Genomic DNA, 15,202 nt, shown 5'->3' on the forward strand with positions numbered 1-15,202 from the left:
ATAAATATTTATCTTATTTGACTGTTTCTATCTCATTTCTTAGTTAATAAACGTTACTTAATTATATAATAATTCGCTATATTTTCTTGCTGTTGACGCAACCCTCTAAAAAATTGACATAATTGTATTAGAAGTCATTTAAAATAATATTATTAATCCCCTCGTGACTTTAAACATGGATGGGACTGCGCTAGAAATGACTACCCAAAAAATCAAAACGCCAGGCAAACTTAGACCTAAAATTCAAATGATAAAAGAGTACCACCATTACGAATGACGCCTAGACTAAATGGCAATGGTGAGGCTTAGAACCCTTATAGATTTCAAGTAAAAATTCTTGTTGAGCCAAGCCTTTATCTAACTTGATTTGGCTTCGATGTGATTTTATGAATTAATAATTTGTTGTCGGCTTCAATTGACTGATAGGTATGTAATTAATTAATGATTTAGAATATAACTTGTACCATTAAAAAAATAAATATATAATAATAATAATAATAATAATAATGTGGTACTCAAAGGTCGAGGTGAACAAAAATTTGATTTACCATAACTAATTTAATCGATCGAATTTGTCGATTTAAACTTGATTTTTTTCTTGCAACGGTTCAATTCAATTAGGTTAATTTTTTTCAAAAATTCGATTTTCATTTTTCGATTCAATTTTTGGACGAAAGAATCGAATTAATTGAACTAATCGAACTTTAAAACGATATTGTTTTAATGTTATAAAATGACATCGTCTTCTTCGATTTTGTGTGTTTTTTATCAATTTTTTTTTTTTTTTGTGTGTTTCTTCTGTTTAATCGATTTGGTTTGATTTATACAATTTGGGTTCGATTTTTTTAATTATTAGTTAGTTAAGTTTTTTTGAGTTAATTGATAAATCCGATTGGATATTATTCTTTGATTCAATTTAATTAATTAATAAATTTTAATTATTTTAATAATCAAACCGACAGTATGAAGACCGGACCACCGGCTACCACCACCAACTAGTGATTATTATTTATTACTATTATTGACTTAGACCGAAAACCACCCACCATTGGTAGGTGATAGGGAGCACAACTGGCGCGCCCAGTTGCCTATTTGAGCTTACCTACCAAATACAGGCATCCAAGTACTACTTTTGGGATGTTTTTCAAAATTAATTACGTGTTAAAGTATAAATTTTTCTGGTCATGATGTTAAAAATACTAATTAATTATGTGATCTTAAGTCCACGATCATACGTGACACCTTTGAGACCCAATAAATGGGTAAATTCATTTTTTTTTAAATATGTGTAAAATCCTCACATTTAATCTTCACCATATTCATAAATAAATCACTTAATTTTCACTTTATAAATAGTAATAATTATCTTATAAAAACTCGTTTTTCTTAAGATTCTGGTGAATTCCCTAAACCAATCCATTGCATATGAGCTATCGACTCATTCTTCAACAAATACATAGTTAGAGCTCAATGCTCCTTCCGCTACTTTTGTATGATATTTTTGTCAAGTTTTATGAGAAAAATTATAATTTTGTGTGATAAATAATAGTAACACATCTTGTGTTTTGAGTCAATTATATGATTTATAATTTGTTAATCATCTATACTTAAAGTTGTATATTCCGTTAGATTGTTAATAACTTGTATATTTTATTATACAATGAGGGTTAGACGGTCAATGATGTTCGTGATTTGCTTATATTCTTTTTAAATAATTCTCAAATTTTAAGTTGTTTCGATAATCTTTAAATTTGAACGTTTTCTAAGCTTTCTCCCTGCAAGTAAAAAGAACGCAAGGTGGTCTCATTCATCGATAATTTTTCAAAACTTAAGTTAGTCACTATGTCAAGACAAATCGTGAATTTTTTAAAAAATGTATGAGACGATTTAAATAAAAAAAAACTATATTACAAGAATTTCTCAAATTTTTCACATTACAAAAATAAAATAAACAATCCAACAAGCAATGTTAGATTTATCCCATCAGCCCATCTGATTTAATTTCAAATGTCAGATTTAAGGTATACCCTGTCAGTTACTTAATATAAGGATTTTAAATAATGATGTTAATTAAATAGCATGTCTTATAGTTTTATTTTTTTTCTATAAACTCCAACAAACACTATGATTTAATTATTCGTCAAAATAAAGAGGCTTTTCATTGATGTCTTCATCCAATGGGGACCTAATTTTCTTGCCTATCCCACTCCTTGTGGTAGGTGGAACCCACCCTCAATGCTTTCGAGATTTTGTTATTTTTTTTAAATAATTAAATTATATTAATTGTATTTATACATCTTATCTCAAAATGTATGGTTTCTTTTTCTGAATAAGGAAAGAGTTGGCGGTTTAAGAAATATTTGGAGATTAGATCGAATCGTGTTTTAGTGGCTCCATTCATTGGGTTAAACACATTGCAATTTGAGTTAAAAGATTATATTATAATATCATTTAAAATCTAAATAATATTTCATTAGAGGTTGATAGAAATAACAAAAACTCAAACTTAAAATGTCTATTCTACCACTTTTTCATCTATTACGAAACTAAATTATCATACACTTTGACTGTATTCAAATATATATATTGTTTCTGTAACATCCTGCATCGTGTGATAGAAAATACATTATCAACTTATCTTAATGGTTCTACGCGAACTTTTCAGGAATCATCCATCCTTGGGCTACCGTAAGTCAAGCACGCTTAACTCAGAGTTTTTTATCCACATTCAGTCTAAAAAATATTCAGGTGATGTTGTTTCATTTCTTATTATCATCAATATATATATTAATTTCTCTAGAGTCTCTTCTTAAACCTGATCTTTGGTTCTCAAGACATTACAGCTTCATAATTTGAAATCTTTGACATAGCGAGCTTAATTTGTCGAAACTTTTCCTTAGGGTGTGTTTGATAGTATTTAGTTAGAAAATAAAATATTTTTCAACTTGCATGAAAAACAAAAATCGCCCCCACTAGATAGAATTTTTCATGGAAAAAATGTCAAATAATATTTTAAATGTTGTATCATGAAATTCAATTCTATAGAAAAATATAATGTATTAAATAACATACAAGAAATTTAATTTCTTAAATAAAATATTTTTTATATTTTTTTTATGTTATCAAACACTAGCATTTGGTCACATTTGGATGTAATGGGTCACATCGATCAAAGTTGCGTTTGGTTGGGTGACACATATGGTAAGTTCTTGCTCTAATTGTCCTATGTTCAAGATCCTCCATGCATAGACACGTGTAAATTATTAGTTTGGTTGTTGGGTAAGGTGACTAGACTTTTTTACTCAAAAATATGAAGTAAAGGGTTTGAAAAATTTATCGGGTTTTTCAAATCCACTTTTGTTAGAGTTTAAATTATAAATAAGAGAAGAAATATGGTTAACAAAATATTTTTAATTATATTTAATTAACTTGTTCCCGCGAAGATGTTCTAATAGTGAATTTTTCATATTACAAAATTTTAATAAATAATATAATATTATTTAGAAAGACAAAAGTGACAATGTGGGTCACCTTAAATCTTTTAAAAATGAAAGACCCTTCTACAACTTTACTTAATAATTAAATTTTAATAATTAAAAAATATTAAAACAATAAAAAATGACATGTCAATGTCCTGCCTACAAGAATTTCCAAACTACTGGTCAATATCAATCGGTCCAATTCAATTTAGACATCATCACTCCAATTGTATTTTTGTGAAATGTTATTTGAATGTTTAAGTTTAATATTTTTATTAATAATTTATATAATATATAATATAAGATCTTAATAGAGAATATTATAACAAGTATTAAGATATTCATATATTTATTTAAGACATAAGATTCGTCATTGTCTCGTCACGCAGCCCCAATATTATTGACTTGTAAATGTTATTAAATGTCATCTCTACAAAGTTAAAACAAAGAGTAAATGTAATTGAAGTTATTTGTTATAATTTTAAATGTTAATTAGGATGATTTTGGTAAAAATTAACTTTATTTTTTGACCTTTTACTTTAGTCTCAATGTAGAAGCGTTAAACTCGTATTTTTGTTTTATAATCCAAAAATAAATTTTATTATCGAGTAAAAACACTTTTTAATTTTGACACAAATATTATAAAATATATAAAAATATTTCTATTCTAATAAAAATTCATTTTTGTTATGGTTCTAGTGAGTTTTCTCATTCAAATCATTGCATATGAGCCATCGAATTCGATGAGAGAAATACCCTTGAGCTTATAATTATCCCAATCCCCTTGCAAATCAGCTAATGATACACAAAGACATGTATTTGTTAGAAAATCAATCCAAAGTCGTCATTTAACCTAAATTCGGGATAGACACATGACAAACCCATCCCAATAAAATGACTGACAATCCTAACATTTGCTTAACGAGGATTTCCTGGCATCTTTGATCTCAACCATCACTCTGAAGTTCATGGGGGCGGAGATTATCTCGAGCCTCTCAAAAACCAATCACCATATCCATTCCATCGAAAACCATGGCTCTGTAATGGACAAAATCCTTATCTCAAAAGTTCAAAAGGCAATTTTTTAGTTCACCAGCAAAGGAAAGTCCAACAAAAATTCCTATAACGCGTTGAGGAGATCTCTAATTCAAAAGAAGATGTCTTATCTTAACAAGAGGAGGGAATCACCTTATAAATTCAAACAACAAGGATATGTGGGGGATCTTTCTTTTCCAGCTTCTACTAAATATTCTAGTTTTCATAACCCTGTGAACTGATTTGAGTATCGGAGTGATCACAAGAGAACGAATCCCTATCCCTTTTTACAGGTACTTCATATGAGACGGAAAATGATGATTGGCTCTGCAACACCAGGATCATTCTTCAAGTGACATACGGTTAGAGCCTAGTGCTCCTCCTACTATTTTTGCATGATATTTTTGTCAAATTTTGTGAGAAAAAACTATAATTTTGTGGGATAAATAATAGTAACACATCTTGTGTTTTGAGTCAATTATATGATTTATAATTTGTTAATCATCTATACTTAAAGTTGTATATTCTGTTAGATTGTTAATAACTTGTATATTTTATTATACAATGAGGGTTAGACGGTCAATGATCATCCAATTCATAATTTGCCCGTGTTCTTTTAAGTAATTCTCATAGGTTACTTTGGTAATCTTTAAATTTGAGCACTTTCTAAATTATCTCTCCCTGCAAATGGAAAGACCACAAGATCTCATTCATCGATGAATCTTTTGAAACTCAAGTCAGTAAATATGTTAAGATAGATCGTGAGTTTTTTAAAAAAATAAAATAATTTAAACAAAAAATTATTTATAATAAAAAAATCGTCAAATTTTTTACATTACAAAAATAAAATAAACACTCCAAGAAGCAATGTTAGATTTACCCCATTAGCCCATCTGATTTCAAATGTCAGATTTAAGGTACCCTGTCAGTTACTTAATATAGATAATGGATTTTAATTAATGTTATAGTTAAATAGCATGTCTCATTTTTTTTTTTTCTATAAACTCCAACAAACACTATATATGATTTAATTATTCGTCAAAATAAAGAGTCTTTTCATTGATGTCTTCATCCAATGGGGACCTAATTTTTTTGACTATCACACTCCTTGCGGTAGGTGGAACTCACTCTCAATGCTTTCGAGAATTTGTTATTTTTTTAAATAATTAAATTATTTTAATTATATTTATACATCTTATCTCAAGATATATGATTTTTTTTTTCTAAGGAAACAGTTGGCTATTTAAGAAATATTTTGAGATTAGATCGAATCGTGTTTCGGTAGCTCCATTCATTGGGTTAGACATATTGCAGATTGAGTCAAAAGATAATAATATAATATCATACAAAACCTAAATAATATATATCTCGTTAGGTGTTAATAGAAAACTAGAATTTAAAATGTTTATCCTACCATCTTTTAATCTATTACTAAACTAAATTATCATACACTTTGACAATATTCAAATATATATATTGCTTCATAGTTCGAAGCATTGCGAGCTTAACTTCTTTCAAACTTTTCCTTAGTGTTGACATTGGCATGCATCACATTATTTTGCATTTGGTCACATTTGGATGTAATGTGTCACAACAATCAAAGTTGTTTGGTTGTGTGACACGTATGATTGGTCACATTTGGATGGAATGTGTCCCAACAGTCAAAGTCCTTTGGTTGTGTGACACGTATGATAAGGTCTTGGTCTAGTACTATGTTCACGTTTAAGTTCTTAGGCCATGTTTAACGTAGGGACCAAATTCTCACTAAACCAAAATTTGTGGGGAAAATTCTTGAAAATCATCTCTAAGGGGCTTCTTATCGAGCAATTTTCTCTTTAAATTTTAATGGAGTTTCAAATGGCTCTATACAGTTTGGGGAGTGAAAATTTGCTCCTCAATTTCTCTAATGACTCTTTGTTACTAAAATTTGAAGAAGACACCGACAACAAGTGATGACGGTGGCGGTGAAGAGGAGCAACAGCAGCTATTAACGTCGGCGGTGAGGAGCAACAGCGGTGTCAACTATCGACGAGAGATAACAGTAGTTTTTGATGCAGCAAGTAACAACAGCAATAGAGGGTATCGACGGCGACGGTTGCGACAACCAAATCTAGTGTCTGCGACAAGGAATAGGTCATCTTCTTCGACTTCTCCAAACTGAACGAGGACTAGATTGATTGTGTATATTTGAACAAGGATCATAAATTGTTTGGGGAATTTTTATGCAAATGTTTGGAAAAAAAATTTATATATTTAATTATTGATTTTGTGTATGTATATATTTAATTATTTTTTAATTATTTTATGTATTTAATTAACTATTAATTTTATTTTATGTATATCTGATTATTTTGTATATTTAGTTATTAATTTGTGTATTTAATTATTGATTTTGTGTATATATTAAAATTATAAATAAAGTAAAATAAATGAAATAGAGAGGAGAATAGAAAATGTGGGTTGGGCGCACAGCTTTCGAGATAAGTTAAAAATAAATAGTAATTTATTTATAATAAAATAAAATGTGGGATAGAGAAGTAGATTGGAGATGGCCTTAATCTTGGGTACATAAAGGTGAAATCTCTCACCTTAAGGGCCTCTCACACACGGCTCTACGCACGTGAAAATGGTTAATCACGGTATACGGCGGCCCCCAAGGTAGGAGGCACAGTGTATAGTGCCCACAAGGAGCCATCCCCGCAAAAGAATCAAACTCCTACACTGCGACTGTCATGACTCGAACCTGCATCCTTAAGTACAATCTTTTACCTTATGAACTATCCGTGCTATATTCATGGGGGCAGAGATGGCGTTAATCTGTTTTTGGGTAAGGTGAGTAGACTTTTTTTACTCAAAAATATGAAGTAAAGGGTTTGAAAAATTTATCCGGGTTTTTAAATCCACTTTTATTAGAGTTTAAATTATAAATAAGAGAAGAAATATGATTAAACAATATTTTTAATTATATTTGATTAAGTTTTGATTCCCAAAACTTACTCCAACGAAGATGTCCTAATAGTGAATTTTTTTAATATTATATCTGTCAAATTGAATATTTATTTTTAATAATCGAAAAACGTTATTTGTAAGAATGAATAAAGAATTTGTCAAACGAGACAAGAATTTGTTTAGATGTAATGTGTCACATCAATCAAAGTTGCTTAGTTGGGTGACACAAATGGTAAGGTCTTAGTCTAGTGGTCCCATGTCCAAGATCCTCTCAGGGTGGTAATCCCAAGATCCTCTCATGTGTAGACACGCGTAAGGTCTTAGTCTGGTTGTTGGGTAAGGTGAAGCGTGACTTCTTTAAAACTCATCCACAAAAAATTTCAGTTAGATCTATCATCTTTATTTTCAAAGTCAAAATAACAATATTAATAAATCTTTATATATACATATAAAAGGAGGATAGTTTATAAAAAAAAAAAAATTCTCTAAAATTTACAGAAAAAATTATTTAAGGTAGTTAAATATTTAATTTTAATTAATATTCAAGGTATTACATTTTTAAGGCCATAAAAGAAATTAAAATTCATATTTTCAAAATTTTGTTATGCAAAAATTAAATTTCAAGAGTAAAAATTAAAAATTTTAAAAAAAATTAATTAATATTAAAAAATTCATGATTCTTCACATTTATGAGTTTTAATTTATATTTATAAAATTTATTAATAAATATAATATAATAAATAAAAAATAACAAACGAATGAATATAACAAAGGAATGGATATATTATAAATTTTATAATATTTATTTATAAATAAATATAGTATACTAAATTTTTTTCTTTCCAAAACTTAGATTAAATCAAAGATAATGATTAATTAATTATTAATTTTACTTTTATAATTATGATAAAATTATTTATTATATTACAGTCTTGAAAATGTAATGTCTTAACATATTCATAAAAAATTATTTAAAATAGTCAAATAGTTAGGTTTTTCAATACTAATTAATATTTAAGGTATCAAATTTTTAAAACTATCCATGTTTTTAAAGTTTTGTTATTATTGTAGAAATTAAATTTTAAGATTAAAAATTAAAAACATCAAAAGAATTTTTAATTAGTATTGAAAAATTTATGTATGAAAAAACTCATGCTTTCCCACATTTATGAGTTTTAATTTATATTTATAAAATTTATAAATAAATATAATATAATAAATAAGAATTTCACAACAAAATTATTTAAAATAGTCAAATAAACTTGATCACAAAAAATTATGATTTTAATTTATATTCCTGTTATCAGAAATCTTTATATATACAAAAGTAAGATAGTCTGCAAAAAAAAAAAAAAATTCTTTCAAAATTTATATTAATTACTAAAAGTAGCAATAATTAATAATTATTGTAAAATTAATAATAAATTTTTCAATACATGAGTTTTTCAATGCTAACCATGAATTTTTCAATACATTATTATGTGTATATTAAATATATACATAATAAAGTAGGATAGTCTACAAAAGAAGTTTTTCTCAAAACTTGTATTAATAATAATTAAATTATTATTACTAAAAGTAACAGTAATTAATAATTACTATAAAATTAATAATAAATTTTTTAATATATGAGTTTTTCAATACTAATCCTGGGTTTTTCAATGCATTATTGTGTGTATTTTAAATATTTAGTTAGTAAATAATTTGTTGTGAACACAATTAAATAATTGAATATACATGTGCACGTAAGTAATTTTTAATCTACAAAAATAGATACGTATCAAGAAATTACACAAGATGCACCCAGAAAATCACTTTTATATTGATTTTTCATGATTTTTTTGGCGTCCTTGCTGAAAAATTATTAAAATCCATTTATAACGAGTATATTATTTACCCACCTGTTTAAATATTTAGTTAGTTAACTTCTAAGCATAGATTTTTCAATACATTATTATGTGTATATAAATATTTAGTTATTAAATAGTTTGCAAAATATTTTTTTCCTCCAATAGTCTACCAAAGTATTTTTTACCTCCAAAACTTACATTAAAGTAAAGATAGTAATAATTAATAATTAAAGTAAAAAATTAAGCATGAGTTTCCAATACTATTTATAATATTTATTTATAACTTAATTTTAAACTCAATTATTCTTCTCATCAATTAATTAAAAATAAATATTATTTTTGATAAATATTATTAATTAAAATTATTTATAATATTATTTTTGATTAATTCCTCAATTAATCCCTCAATCAATCAAAAATAAATATTATTTCTGAAGAAAATATGAATAGACAACTTAAATTATTAATTAAGTCATACAAAATTGTTCATTTATATAAAATAAAAAAAATTTATATTTGTACTTATTATTTCAAAATTGGAGATCTACTATAAAGTATCTTAGAAATTTTCATTATCAATTAAATAAATATTATTAATAAGAAATTTGAATATATAATTTCAATTATTAATTAAGTTATGTATAGATATATAATTTCTCAATGAATTAAAATAAATATATATTTGAATATTTTTGATTAATTTCTCAATTATTAAAAAATAAATATTAATGTATGGGTTTTTAGATGTTAATTAAGATTTAACATATCACATAGTGAAAGAAAAATAAATCAAAATTCATTTTTCAAAATTTTATTGTAACTGCAGATATTAAATTTCAAGATTATAAATTAAAAATTTCAAGTGAATTTTTAATTAGCATTGAAAAATTCATCTTTCTTCATGTTTAGGAATTTTAATTTATATTTATAATTATAACTTATAAATAAATATATAATATAATAAATAATTTTACTTTAATAATTAATCAATCACTACTTTTAATTTAATGCAAGACTAATGTATAGTTTTTCAATACTAATTAAGATTTAAGATATTGCATTTTCAAGACTAATATATAAATTTTTTTAATACTAATTAAAATTTAATTTTTAAATTTATTGTGATTACACCTTCCGTCTATCACATGGGTTTAACGCTAGTAATATAATAAGTGGAAATTATAAAAAATAACAACCCCTCAAATACAAAGTTCCTTTTTAGTCACATTTCTGAAAAAAAACCTTTTTAACATTTTAAACAAACTAATAGCATCATATAGTCACTTGACCAGATTTGACCATAATTCTGTTTAAAAAATAAAAAAAATTAAAAAAAGTAAAATACCAAAATATCCTCACAATTTTAAACCCACAAAACTCGGAATATACTAGAATACCCTTACCGTACCCAACCCTCACAACTACAACCAGTTGACCTCTCTCTCACTACAGCCGCCTGACTGCCGCTTGACAGCTGCCGTTACCGCCGCCATGACCGACCGCCATCGTTACCAACGACGTCGATCTCATCATCGCTGAACAAGGTATGCTTTTTTGTGTGATTTTGGTGAAGATTTGTTGACGCTGGGGCTGGTGGACATAGTCGTCAGTTCGCTTGTGTTGCCAGCAACGAAGACTGGTCATCGGGCTTCGTCTCGAACAAAGCCCGACAGTAGGCTTCGTTCGCGACGAAGCCCGACGGTGGGCTTCGTCGCAAACAACCAAGCCCCACTGTCGGGCTTCGTTGGGGCATCTCGCCCGACAAGGGCGACGAAGCCCGACATCGGGCTTGGTTGTCTGCGACGAAGCCCACCGTCGGGCTTCGTCGGGGCGTCACTCCCGACGTCGGGCAACACGGCCGACATCGGGCGCCGCCACCGTCTTCTACGAGGAAGACGGTGGCTTTCGCCCTAAGCCCTATCGGGACAAGGCCCGATAGGGCTCGTCTTTGAGCCCTAACAAGCCTTTTTCAATTAGGCCCGATAGGGCTCGGCTTTGAGCCCTATCGGGCCATTTTCAATTATAAGCCCGATAGGGCTCGACCGAGCCCTATATCGGGCCATATAGTGCCCGATAGGCCGATCCCTATCGGGCCATATCGTCGAGCAGAGCCCGATAGGGCTTGGAGATATGTCCCGATAGGGATCTCTTCGAGCCCTATCGGGCCTAATCGGGCAAAATGGCCCGATAAGGCTCGGAGATAAGGCCCGATAGGGCTCTGATATGGCCCGATCGGGCCATATCCGAGCCGAGCCGCCCGATAAGGCCGAATATGGCCCGATAGGGCTCTGATATGGCCCGATCGGGCCATATCCAAGCCGCCCGATAGGGCCGAATATGGCCCGATAAGGCTCGGATATGGCCCGATAGGGCCATATATCTCAAAAATTTAACATTCAGAAGAAAATTAAAAAAAAATATTAATTGAATAAAATACAGATAACTTATAATTCATACAAGTACAAATAACTTGTAAGAATTATACAAATACAGAAGAAAAATAGAAAAAAAATAATAATTTAAAATACATGTTAGAATACAAAAATAAATAAATACAAATACAAGTTTGAATACAAAAGAAAAAGTGTCATACAAATATAGGAAAATAACGGGAAAAAAATCTAATTCCAAGTTTTAATTTCTTTGTCTTATCATACAAATATTTGAATTTATTTTGCTAATTCCAAAAAAGGATCTCCATAAATAATTAATAAAACTAACGGCATCAATGATTGGTTTACGTATGTTTTAGTTTATTATTTTTTTTTCATATATTAGTTTTAACTTTTTTCAAATTCTTTATTTGATTCTTTGTTAATTTATTTTAATTTTTTATGTTTTGTTTTTTTTTTCTTTTTCCTGCAGATGGCTTATCCACAGACTAGAGAATTTACTTATGTTCACACTCACCGAGTAATACCGCAGGGAACGCGACTCACTACTCATTGTGGGATCAAGCATCTCGTGGTAGTTCGTGAGACTCTCAACCAGTATGCATTGTTGGATAGATTCGTGCAGGGCCCATTAGGTCACTTCTTGCAGATGCCTCTATCACAAATGATGACTGCACCACAACTGCTACTTTAAGTTCTGGTTAGGGAGGTAACACTTATTGGTGCCCGCCACGATGAAATGTGGTTTGAGATTGGCGGCGCACCATATAGGTATGGGAGACAGGAGTTCATCCTTATTAGTGGACTTCGGTTTGGCCGCATTGATAAAGAAATCATTAAAGCAGGACCGTGTGAGGCAAATAGTTTACGGGCACGCCTATTTCCACGAGAGCGATTTGTGTCTGGGCACAACATAAAACTACAACTTACAAGAAATGACTTGGGAACAGAGGATGTCCTGAAACTAATTTACATCGTTATGATCAATATACTATTGTTGGGTCATGATGAGCGCGCATATGTTGAGGATTTCATGTGGACTCTGGTCGAGGATTTACATGCATTTGAGGCGTTCCCTTGGGGGACGTACATCTATAGTCAAAGTCTACATTACATTCGTTTGCCCACAAAGAAGGAGAAGCTGACTAGTGAGGTTGAGAAGAAAATCAACCTTTATGGTTTTGTGTGGGCATTTCAGGTACAATCACTAATAGGTCTCTTTGTATTGTATTACATTATACATTGTATATAATTTGAATTTACTAACGTTTGTTTAATTTATTTTATTTTATATTTTTTTTATTATAATTTTTTTTGCTCTTTTTACAGTGGTGGTTGATCGAGACATTCCCATATATTGAAAATAAATGGGCCGTCAGATTACCCGAATCAGTCACCATTCCTAGGTGCAGGAAATGGTTGTGTAATAAAAGGCCAAAAATAAAAAATTACGAGGAATGTTTGATGAATGTAAGTGTAAATGTGATCTAGAATGTGTCATTTCTTTTTATTTATGTAATATCTATCTAAAAAATACAATTTTGTAGGCATGAGGATCGTTTACGACACTAGATCCCACCGATGCTGAGCGAGAGACTGATTTTTGGAGGTCATACAACCCTCGACACTCAGTTGGAGTTGATGTCTACAAAATAGGGAGTGGGGAGGAGGAGGGGGAGGATGAGGGGGGTGGAAGTAGGCAGGGCGGGGATGAGGAAGATGATGAGGGTAAAGGTAGGGAGGGTGGAGATAGGGAAGGCGGGCATGAGGAGGAGGAGGAGGGTGGAAGTAGGCAGGACAGGGATAAGGAGGAGGAGGGTAGAGGTAGGGAGGGAGGGCATGAGGAGGAGGAGAGTGGAGGTAGGCAGGGCAGGGATGAGGAGGAGGAGGGTAGAGGTAGGGAGGGAGGGCATGAGGAGGAGGAGGGTGGAGGTAGAGAGGGCCGGCATGAGGAGGAGGAGGGTAGAGGTAGGGAGGGTGTGCATGAGGAGGAGGGGGGTAGGATACATAGAGATGATGAGAGAGAGGAAGAGGTTGTACATGAAGAGAGGAGGCCAAGATTTGGGCAGCACAGTCCGCATCACGCACAGTATGAGGATGGGGTATATTTATTATAATAATGTTTTTTATTTTTTATTTTTTGTAATTGTTTGTAGTAAGTTTTTTAATTTTTTTTTTTTTTTGCCTTTTGTAGTTAACCGAGAGGCTTGATCTAACGTTGGAAACGCTGCGGAGGATAGATGGGGAAATCTACCAGTTGAGGCCATGGATGCAACAGGAAATCTATCAGTTGAGGACATGGATGCAACAAGAAATCAGTCAGATGAGGACACAATTTGATAAGGAAATGGGTCAAATGAGAGAACAGATTACAACACTATCCACTCATTTATGTGTCCCGTCTATTGAGGATTCCCCATCTCACAATGACGATGGCGATGAGCAGCACTTGGGTGCTGATCAGATAGATCTTGATCATCACGATTTCCAGGGCCAGACATCTACATCTGTGGTAAGTTCTTAATTCACTTTTATTTATACGTTTTACATATCGTTTTAAAAATGCATGTTGTAATAACTAGTTATTTATATGGAATCACATATCGTACAGTTAAAAGATGAAATGGTTCGAGTCAGCAAACGTACTATGCGAGAGAAACAACCATCGCAGTTTTTAAAATCTCCTTACACTGATCTGATCCGACCGAAGAAGAGAAAGAAAGATGTCCTAGCGAATGAGGCAGACCTGGAGGCAGTGTCATCAGTTCCTGACCAAGTGGGGGATGAAGTTGGGGATGATGGTCTTAACCCCCCTAAAGGCTACATTGAGTTCATAACCTCTAAAGAAGATATTTGGTAAGTAACTTGTATTATTTTTCTATTTACAACAACAATACGTTATTAACTTTAGAAATTCTAATTCTTGGTTATTGTAGTCGTGACATTGGTTACGTGCTCAATCTATCCCCGGTCGACTTCCAACGCATAAAGAAGGAAACCGAATGGTTGGGGGAGGAACACATTGATAGTTACATGTGTTGCTTAAGACGTGCACAATCTCATCCACGATACGATAGGAATTATGCTATCATGTCGATCGGGCTATTTATGAGCTCTCCAAGCATATTAAATTACTCTTGTATTTTTTGTTTTGTTGCATTTCAATTTAGTGTGTCGACCGGGTTATTGTTCTGTTTTCTTTTTGTTTGGTTGCAGGTGTCTATAGCAGATTTTTGGAAAAAAACATACGGGGACACTAGGACAGTTTTCGTGCCTTCTACGGGGACTGTCCCGAAAGAGTGGGCACGTTTCGTTGATGGGAGCATTGACGAAAATCTTCCTTGGTGGACGGTCGACTACGTACGTGTTAATAATGTTATCATTGATGTATTTATTTCCGTATGACTAACACATCTTTAAAAATGCAGGCTTTGGTCTCGTGTAATTACATGAATTATCATTGGTTTCTGGTCAAGATTTGTTTGAAGGATAGAAA

Source organism: Diospyros lotus, chromosome 6 (assembly GCF_014633365.1).
Source record: "Diospyros lotus cultivar Yz01 chromosome 6, ASM1463336v1, whole genome shotgun sequence".
NCBI classification, from domain to species: domain Eukaryota; kingdom Viridiplantae; phylum Streptophyta; class Magnoliopsida; order Ericales; family Ebenaceae; genus Diospyros; species Diospyros lotus.